Source organism: Aethalodelphis obliquidens, unplaced genomic scaffold (genome assembly GCF_003676395.1).
Source record: "Aethalodelphis obliquidens isolate GAN/ISIS:26980383/991018 unplaced genomic scaffold, ASM367639v1 scaffold71, whole genome shotgun sequence".
Lineage (NCBI taxonomy): Eukaryota > Metazoa > Chordata > Mammalia > Artiodactyla > Delphinidae > Aethalodelphis > Aethalodelphis obliquidens.
This window is the reverse complement of record NW_020838015.1, coordinates 11,249,037-11,260,200: the sequence shown is the minus strand read 5'-3', so window position 1 is coordinate 11,260,200 and position 11,164 is coordinate 11,249,037.

Genomic DNA, 11,164 nt, shown 5'->3' with positions numbered 1-11,164 from the left:
CCGTGTGTAGGGACACCATTTTCCTCCACGTTAACTCTACTTGCAAACGAATTCTAGCAATGAACTCTAGTTGCAAATGAGATTGCATATGGGACAGAAGGATGGATAAATGAATAGATGAATGGATGAATAGATAGATGGACATATATAAATTTATATCCACCTATAAATAAATTTATATATGTAGAAGATGGGGTATATGTATAGGTATGTAGAAAAGCATAAAAGTATATAAACACTCTGGTTTCTAAGTCTATTTAAAACTTAGAGGATGATTAGAAATAGCTGAATTATAGGGATCCTAAAGAAGAAGAGAAAAAAAGGGACTTAGAATATATTTGAAGAGATTATCATTTAAAACTTCCCTAATATGGGAAAGGAAATAGTTAAACAAGTCCAGGAAGCACAGAGAGTCCCATACAGGATAAATCCAAGGAGAAACATGCCAAGACACATATTAATCAAACTATCAAAAATTAAATACAAAGAAAAAATATTAAAACCAGCAAGAGAAAAACAACAAATAAAATACAAGAGAATCCCCATAAGGTTAACAGCTGATCTTTCAGCAGAAACTCTGAAAGCCAGAGGGAGTGGCAAGACATATTTAAAATGATGAAAGGGAAAAACCTACAACCAAGATTACTCTACCCAGCAAGGATCTCATTCAGATTCAATGGAGAAATTAAAAACTTCACAGACAAGCAAAAGCTAAGAGAATTCAGCACCACCAAACCAGCTTTACAACAAATGCTAAAGCATGTGTTGTAAAGGAACTTCTCTAGGTAGGAAACACAAGAGAAGGAAAAGACCTACAATAACAAACACAAAACAATTAAGAAAATGGTGATAGGAACATACATATTGATAATTACCTTAAATGTAAATGGATTAAATGCTCCCACCAAAAGACATAGACTGGCTGAATGGAAACAAAAACAAGACCCATATATATGCTGTCTACGGGAGACACACTTCAGACCTAGGGACACATACAGACTGAAAGTGAGGGGATGGAAAAAGATATTCCATGTAAATGGAAATCAAAAGAAAGCTGGAGTAGCAATTCTCATATCAGACAAAATAGACTTTAAAATAAACACTATTATAAGAAACAAAGAAGGACACTACATAATGATCAGAGGATCAATCCAAGAAAAAGGTATAACAATTGTAAATATTTAGGCACCCAACATAGGAGCACCTCAATACATAAGGCAAATGCTAACGGCCATAAAAGGGGAAATTGACAGTAACAAAATAATAGTAGGGGACTTTAACACCCCACTTTCATCAGTGGACAGATCATCCAAAATGAAAATAAATAAGGCAACACAAGCTTTAAATGATACATTAAACAAGATGGACTTAATTGATATTTATAGGACATTTCATCCAAAAACAACAGAATACAATTTCTTCTCAAATGCTCATGGGACATTCTCCAGGATAGATCATAACTTGGGTCACAAATAAAGCCTTGGTAAATTTAAGAAAATTGAAACCATATCAAGTATCTTTGCAGACCACAACGCTATGATACTAGACATCAATTACAGGAAAAAAACTGTAAAAAATACAAACACATGGAGGCTAAACAATATGCTACTAAATAACCAGGAGATGACTCAAGAAATCAAAGAGAAAATCAAAAAATACCTAGAAAAAAATGACAATGAGCATACGACGACCCAAAATCTATGGGATGCAGCAAAATCAGTTCTAAGAGGGAAGTTTATAGTAACACAATCTTACCTCAAGAGACAAGAAACACCTCAAATAAACAACCTAACCTTACACCTAAAGTAATTAGAGAAAGAAGAACAAAAACCCCCACAAATTTAGCAGAAGGAAAGAAATCATAAATATCAGATCAGAAATAAATGAAAAAGAAATGAAGGAAACAATAGCAGACATCAAAAACTAAAAGCTAGTTCTTTGAGAAGATAAACAAAATTGATAAATCATTAGCCAGACTCATCAAGAAAAAAGGGTGAAGACTCAAATCAATAGAATTAGAAATGAAAAAGGAGAAGTAACAACTGACCTTGCAGATACACAAAGGGATGAGAAATTACTACAAGCAACTATATGCCAATAAAATGGACAACCTGGAAAAAATGGACAAATTTTTGAAAAGCACAACCTTCTGAGACTGAACCAGGAAGAAACAGAAAATATAAACAGATCAATCACAAGCACTGAAATTTGAGACTGTGATTAAAAATCTTCCAACTGGGCTTCCCTGTGGTGCAGTGGTTGAGAATCTGCCTGCTAATGCAGGGGACACGGGTTCGAGCCCTGGTCTGGGAAGATCCCACATGCCGTGGAACAACTAGGCCCGTGAATCACAACTACTGAGCCTGTGCATCTGGAGCCTGTGCTCCACAACAAGAGAGGCCGCGATAGTGAGAGGCCCATGCACCACGATGAAGAGTGGCCCCTGCTTGCCACAACTAGAGAAAGCCCTCACACAGAAACGAAGACCCAACACAGCAAAAATAAATAAATAAACTCCTACCCCCAACATCTTCTTAAAAAAAAAAATCTTCCAACAAACAAAAGCCCAGGACCAGATGGCTTCACAGGTGAATTCTTTCAAACATTTAGAGAAAAGTTAACACCTATCCATCTCAAACTCTTCCAAAATATAGCAGAGGGAGGAACACTCACAAACTCATTCTATGAGGCCACCATAACCCTGATACCAAAACCGAAGATGTCACAAAGAAAGAAAACTACAGGCCAATATCACTGATAAACATAGATGCAAAAATCCTCAACAAAATACTAGCAAACAGAATCCAACAGCATATTAAAAGGATCACTCACCACGATCAAGTGGGGTTTATCCCAGGAATGCAAGGATTCTTCAATATATGCAAATCAATCATATGGTACAGCATATTAACAAACTGAAGAATAAAAACCATATGATCATCTCAATAGATGCAGAGAAAGCTTTCAGCAAAATTCAACAGCATTTATGATAAGAACCCTCCAGAAAGTAGGCATAGAGGGAACTTACCTCAACATAATAAAGGCCATATATGAAAAACCCACAGCCAACATCGTCCTCAATGGTGAAAAACTGAAACCATTTCCATTAAAATCAGGAACAAGACAAGGTTGGCCACTCTCACCACTATTATTCAACATAGTTTTGGAAGTTTTTGTCACAGCAATCAGAGAAGAAAAAGAAATAAAACCCAACTCAGAAAAGAAGAAGTAAAGCTGTCACTGTTTGCAAATGGCATGAGACTATATATAGAGAATCCTAAAGACTCTACCAGAAAACTTCTAGACCTAATCAATGAATTTGGTACAATAGCAGGATACAAAATTAATGCACAGAAATCTCTTGCATTCCTATACACTAATGATGAAAAATCTGAAAGAGAAATTAAGGAAACACTCCCATTTACCACTGCAACAAAAAGAATAAAATACCTAGGGATAAACCTACGTAAGGAGACAAAAGACCTGCATGCAGAAAACTATAAGAAACTGATGAAAGATATTAAACATGATACAAACAGATGGAGAGATATACCATGTTGTTGGATTGGAAGAATCATCATTGTGAAAATGACTATACTATGCAAAGCAATCTACAGATTCAGTGCAACCCCTATCAAATTACCAATGGCATTTTTTACAGAACTAGAACAAAAAAATCTTAAAATTTGTATGGAGAGAAAAAAGACCCTGAATAGCCAAAGCAATCTTGAGAAAGAAAAATGGAGATGGAGTAATCAGACTCCCTGGCTTTGGACTATACTACAAAGCTACAGTAATCAAGACAATATGGTACTGGCACAAAAACAGAAATATAGATCAATGGAACAGGATAGAAAGCCCAGACATAAACCCACACACCTATGGTCAACTAATCTATGAAAAAGGAGGCAAGGCTATACAATGGAGAAAACACAGTCTCTTCAATAAGTGGTGCTGGGAAAACTGGACAGCTACATGTAAAAGAATGAAATTAGAACACTCCCTAACACCATACACAAAAATAAACTCAAAATGGATTAGAGACCTAAATGTAAGACTGGACACTATAAAACTCTTAGAGGAAAACATAGGAAGAACACTCTATGACATAAATCACAGCAAGATCCTTTTTGACCCACCTCCAAGAGAAATGGAAATAAAAACAAAAATAAACAAATGGGACCTAATGAAACTTAAAAGCTTTTGCACAGCAAAGGAAACCATAAACAAGACGAAAAGACAACCCTCAGAATGAGAGAAATTATTTGCAAATGAAGCAACAGACGATTAATCTCCAAAATTTACAAGCAGCTCAGGCAGCTCAATATCAAAATAACAAACAACCCATCCAAAAATGGGCAGAAGACCTAAATAGACATTTCTCCAAAGAAGACATGCAGATTGCCAATAAACACATGAAAGAATGCTCAACATCACTAATCATTAGAGAAATGCAAATCAAACTACAATGAGGTATCACCTCCCACCAGTCAGAATGGCCATCATCAAAAAATCTAGAAACAATAAATCCTGGAGCAGGTGTGGAGAAATGGGAACCCTCTTGCACTGTTGGTGGGAATGTAAATTGATACAGCCACTATGGAGAACAGTATGGAGGTTCCTTAAAAAACTAAAAATAGAACTACCAATCTACCCAGCAACCCCACCATTGGGCATATACCCTGAGAAAACCATAATTCAGAAACAGTCATGTACCACAGTCTTCATTGCAGCTCTATTTACAACAGTCAGGACATGGAAGCAACCTAAGTGTCCATCAACAGATAAATGGATAAAGAAGATGTGGCACATATATACAATGGAATATTGATCAGCCATAAAAAGAAATGAAATTGATTTATTTGTAGTGAGGTGGATGGACCTAGATTCTGTCATACAGAGTGAGGTAAGTCTGAAAGGGAAAAACAATACCGTTTGCTAACACACATATATGGAATATAAAAAAAAATTTTCTGAAGAACCTAGTGGCAGGACAGGAATAAAGATGCCGATGTAGAGAATGGACTTGAGGACACAGAGTGGGGAAGGGTAAGCTAGGACGAAGTGAGAGAGTAGCATGGACTTATTTGCACTCCCAAATGTAAAATAAATAGCAGGTGGGAAGCAGCCGCATAGCACAGGGAGATCATCTCGGTGCTTTGTCACCACCTAGAGGGGTGGGATAGGGAGGGTCGGAGGGAGACCCAAGCGGGAGGAGATATGGGGATATATGTGTATGTAAAGCTGATTCACTTTGTTATAAAGCAGAAACTAACACACCATTGTAAAGCAATTATACTCCAATAAAGATGTTTAAAAAAAGTGAAATAGCCTATTATCTGGAGAATTTCGTATCTGTTGAACAAATGAGTGAGTAGAGAAGACATAGAGCTATAGACCTCTGGCGAAAGTCACAGTGAAATGGGGCTAATAGAAGACCACTTCAGCAATGGTGCAGCAAGGAGCTCCAGAAATCCACTCAATAAAATCAGTAAACATAGGCAAAAATATATATATATAAAAATCAACTTTTGGGTAATTCCCAGGTGGTCCAGTGGTTAGGACCCCGTGCTTTCACTGCCAAGGGCGCACGGGTTCCATCCCTGGTCAGGGAACTAAGATCCTGTGGCACTTCACCCCCACGCCCCTAAAAAATCAACTTTTTCAGAATTCTGGATTTAACCAAAGGCTTGCAACAATCCAAAAAGCAATTATTCAAGGAATATGACTGAACCTCCATGAGAATACTGAGCTGTATGGCATTTTAACTTGTTCTATTCTAATCCCCATCTCATCACCTCCATAGTAGCCTTGAAAAATAACAGCCTGACAACAACCAGTAGTTGTGAAAATCTGTAGCCTAGAAGCCACTGGAGGGGGCGGACTGGGTTTGAGGTCCCCAAAAAGCCCCATTCCCAGAGAATTGTCACAATTTGACCTGTCTGGCAGTTCTTGGAAACACCCACTCACATGACTCATCATTATTTGCCCTGGCTTAGAGCTCACTTACACACAAAAAATCCTTTTTTTGTTTTAATAGACTTTTTTAAAGAGCATTTTTGGTTTTAGAGAAAAACAGAAGAAAGTACAGAGAGGTTCCATATACTACCCTTCCTTCCTCTCCCCCTGCCACAGTTTTCCCCTATTATTAATAGCTTTTATTGTTGTGGTACACTTGTTACAGCTGAGGAACCAATATTGGCACATTATTATTAACTAAAATCCATAGTTTACAGGAAGTTCACTCTTTCAGTTGTATATTGCATAGGTATTTTGACAAATACGTATGCCATGTATCTACCATTACAGTGTCATACAGAAGCATTTCACTGTCCTAAAAACCCCCTATCCTCTATGTATTCATCCCCCATTTCCCTACTTCTGAACCAGTGGCAATCACTGATCTTTCTTACTGTCTCTATAGTTTTGCCTTTTCCTGAATGTCATATTCATGGAATCATACAATATGTAGCCTTTTCAGACTGGCTTTACTTAGCAATATGCATCATAGCTCATTTATTTTTATTGCTGAATAATATTACATTGTATACATGTACTAATTTGTTTATCCCATTTACCTATTAAAAGACATCTTGGTGGCTTCCAAGTTTTGGTAATTATGAATAAAGCTGCTGTAAACATTCATGTGCAGGTTTTTGTGTGGACATAACTTTTCAACTCATTTTAATAACAAGGAGTGTAGTTGCTGGATTGTATGGTGAGACTGTTTAGAACTGTCAGACTGTCTTCCAAAGCATCTGTTCCATTTTGCATTCCTACCAGCAACTGGTGCTGTCAGCGTTTTGGGTTTTAATCATTCTAATAATTGTGCAGTGGCATCTTGTTGTTTTAATGACATATGATGTGGAACGTGTCTTCATATGCTTATTTGCCATATATATGCCTTCTTTGATGAGGTTTCTATTCATATATTTGGCCCATTTTATAATTTGGTTGTTTGTTTTCTTACTGTTGAATTTTAAGAGTTCTTTGCATGTTTTGAATACAAGTCCTTTATCTAATATGTGTTTTGAAAATATTTCCTTCTAGTCTGTGGCTTATCTTTACATTCTCAACAGTGCCTTTTGCAGAGCAGAATTTTTAATTTTAATGAAATCCAACTTATCAGCTTTTTCCTTCTTAGACTATACTTTTGCTGTTACATCTAAAAAGTTATCATCGGGGCATCAGACAGATTCAGGTTAGGATCCAACTATCCACTCATTTGCTATGCTTTATGACTTTGGGCAAGTCTCCAGAAACCTTCGTTTCCACAAATGTAAAGTGAGATGATACTTGTTCAAGCCAAGATGAAATAAAATGATAAAAAGCCCTAAAAGAGCAAAAAGTAAAATTAAGAAAGAAATAAAAGTCATCACCAAAGCAAAGTTTACCTATGTTATCTTCTAGAAGTTTTATAGTTTGTGTTTGACATTTACGTCTATGTTCCATTTCTAATTAAATTTTGTAACAGGTATAATGTCTTGGTACAGATTCATTGTTTTGCATGCGGTTGTCCAGTTATTCTAGCACCATTTGTTGAAAAGATTATTTGTTATCCATTTAATTGCCTTTGCAGCTTTGTCAAACATTAGTTGACTATATTTGTGTGGGTCTGTTTTGGGGTTCTCTATTCTATTCCATTAATCTATTTGTTTATTCTTTCACGAATAGCACACCGTGTTGATCAGTATAGCTTTAAAGTAAGTATTGAAGTTGGGGAACTATGAAAAACCACAGTTAACAAATTTATTGGTAAAAGACTGAATGTTTTCCCTCTAAGATCAGGAAAAAGAATGTCTGTTCTCACTACTTCTATTCAACATCGTATTGGAGGTTCTAGACAGGGTAATTAGACAAGAAATAAAGAAGAAATCCAGATTGAAAGAAGTTAAAACTATATATATTCACAGATGACATGATCTTGTATATAGAAAATTCTAAGAAATCCATACAAACTATTACAGCTAATAAATGAGTTTAGTAAGGTTGCAGAGTACTACTAGTTCAGTATACAAAAATAAATTGTATTTCTATATACTAGCAATTAATGGCCTGAAAAATTTAGAAAAAAATCCTTTAATAATAACATCAAAAAGAATTTGAAAACTAAGGAATGGATTTAAAGTGTAAGACATATACTGAAAAATGACAAAACTGTTGAAAAAATTAAAGATGTCCTAAATAAATGGAAAGACATCTCATTTTTACAGATCAGGAGGTAATAATATTAAGATGGCAATACTCCCCAAACTTATATATAGATTCATTTCAGTCCGTAATCAAAGAAACTCAGCTGGTATTTTTTTAGAAATTGAAAAGCTGATTCTAAAATTCATATGGAAATACAAGTGACCCAGAATAGCCTAAACAATCTTGGGAAAGAAGGAAACATTTGGAGGAATCACATTTCCCAATTTCAAAACTTACACAAAGCTACAGTTATCAAGACAGTGCTGTCTTGGCATAACAGACATATGGATCAATGAAACAAAACTGAGAGTCTAGAAATAAACTCTGATGGTCAATTTTCATCAAGAGTGCCAAGATAATTCGATGGGGAAAAAAATTAGTCTTTTCAACAAATGGTGCTCTGACTATTGGACATCAACATGCAAATTAATGAAGTTAGACCTTTACCTCACATAATATGCAAAAATTAACTACAATGGATTAAACACTTAAACGTTACAGCAAAAACTATAAAACACTCAGAAGAAGACATAGGTGTAAAGTCTCATGATCTTAAATTATTCAATGATTTTTTAGATGACACCACAAGCGTAAGAACAAAAGATAAAAACAGATAAATTGGATTTCTTCCAAATTAAAAACTTCTGTGTTTCAGAGGACACCATCAAGAAAGTTAAAAGACAATCCACAGAATCAGAGAAAATATTTGCAAATCATACATCTGATAAGAGACTAACATCCAGAACATATAAAGAACTTTTACAACTCAACAATATGAGAAAACCCAATTAAAAATTGGGCAAATGACTTGAATGGACATTTATCTTAAGAAGATATGCAAGTTGCAAATAAGCACATGAAAAGATGCTCAACATCATTAGTCATTAGGGAAATTCAATCAAAACCACAGCAAAATACCACTTTACCTCCACTAGTATGGCTAAAATAAAAAAGGCAGACAAAAGAAGTGTTGGTGAGGATGTAGAGAAATTGAAACCCTCAGACATTTCTGGATTGTAAGATGGTACAGCCACTTTGGAAAACAGTTTAACAGTCTCTCAAAATGTTAAACATGGACATACCATGATTCAGACTTAACACTCCTAAGTATATATGCCAGAGGATTGAAAATATATGTCCACACAAAAACTTCCACATGAACATTCTTGTCAGCATTATTCATAATAGCTGGAGTAGAAACAACTCAAGTGCCCATCAATTGATGAATGGATAAATAAAATGTGGTATATACTACAATGGAACTTTATACAGGAAAAAAAAAGGAATGAACAACACAGATGAACCTTGAAAGCATAATCCTTATTTGAAGACAGTCACAAAAAGCTAAATATTGCATGATTTGACTTGTATGAAAATCCATAATCTACAGAAAAAGAAAATGGATTAATTGTTGCCAGGGGCTGGGGTCAGTGAAATGGAGATTAACTGCTGCTAATGGGTATGGGGTTTCTCTTTGCGGTGAAATCAGTTGTAGTGTTTTTTGCACAAATCTGAATATACTAAAAACCACTGAATTGAACACTTAAAAATGGTGGCTTCTATAGTATACAAATTATATCTCAATAAACCATTCTTTTTTTAAGTGGGGCTAATAGCTCCTGCTTTATAGTGCTGTTGGGAGCATTAACTGAAGATGTTTGAAAACTTGCAAAATTAGGCACCCAAATATTTGGTGAAACTGAAGATAAATTTCACCTGCTTCCTAACTTTGCCCAGAATTGGACAAAATATACTACCTAGGTAAATGTAACAGAGCTCCAGGGTCAGAAGAAAGCTTAATCACCTGATCCTTTTGCACCGACACATTGAATGGAGTTCTGGCCTCTTCACTGGGGGAGCTGGGACAAGGTGGACTCTGCTCTGTGCTTTCCCTTTCTGGACCAAGTAACTATTTCTCCCCACCCACCTGGGAAGAATCCCATACACATACACTCCTTCACTAGCAAGCATGCCTCCATCCTCCCAGAGAAAGATTTGAGGTACAGATCTCTCACTTTGGACTTGAGAAAAAGTGCTGAGCTAAAAGAAATGTTTCAAAAGAAAAGAATCCGTAACATCAGCCACAACTGATTCTGTCCTGCCAGTGTTTTCTTTGGGTATTCTGACAAGTCAGGGCTTAATGGATAAGGGGACCAATTAACCCTGAGCCCTCCATAAACAGATTAAGTTTCAGACATATTCAGGACTCAAGGGTAGGAGACCATGATTTCCTGAAACTTCCAAAGAACACTGAGATGCTGAATTCAGAATCTGGTCTGGTGACCAAGGTCTGTTTTCAGGCCTGTTAGGTATTCGTGCCTACCCCAGCTAGGCTGGGGAAATGGCTGGCCTGGAAGCCCATATTTACATTCCCATTTTAACTCCCAACATATATAACAATTCCATGAACTGCCTTACTCAAGAACACAGCTGTCACATTCTATTGTAACCTGAATAACGATTTTGAAATAATGGGGCACAAGAATTCATCTTACTTTATATACAAAGTATATCTTGTATTGCATTTATTCCAATGGAAAATGAGATGTGAACATTGAAATAGTCCATGTTAGGAAGGATGCGTCCCTCACAAAAAAAATAGTGTGACTGTCCTATGTTTGTATCCATCAAGGACCTACTATGTGCCAGGCTCCAATAATATGGAAATGGATAAAACACAGTTGAAACTCTCAAAATGAGCTCCATCTTTTGGCAACAAAGACAGTTACACTAGAGTGTGTTAAAGGAAAGCAAATAATGCTGTGAGCACAGAGAGGGAGATCCTACCTGAGTCTGGGGTATTATTGGGGCGTTGAGATGAAGAGAAATGCCTGAGCCCATTCCTAAAGATACAGTAAAGAAGATAGATGGACAAAAGGATGCTAAGGAATAGCTCCTCAGGCAGTAGAATAAAATTTGTATATTTATAGACATGTAAGATGTTTAGCTTAGCTGGAACCAATTTAAGGGG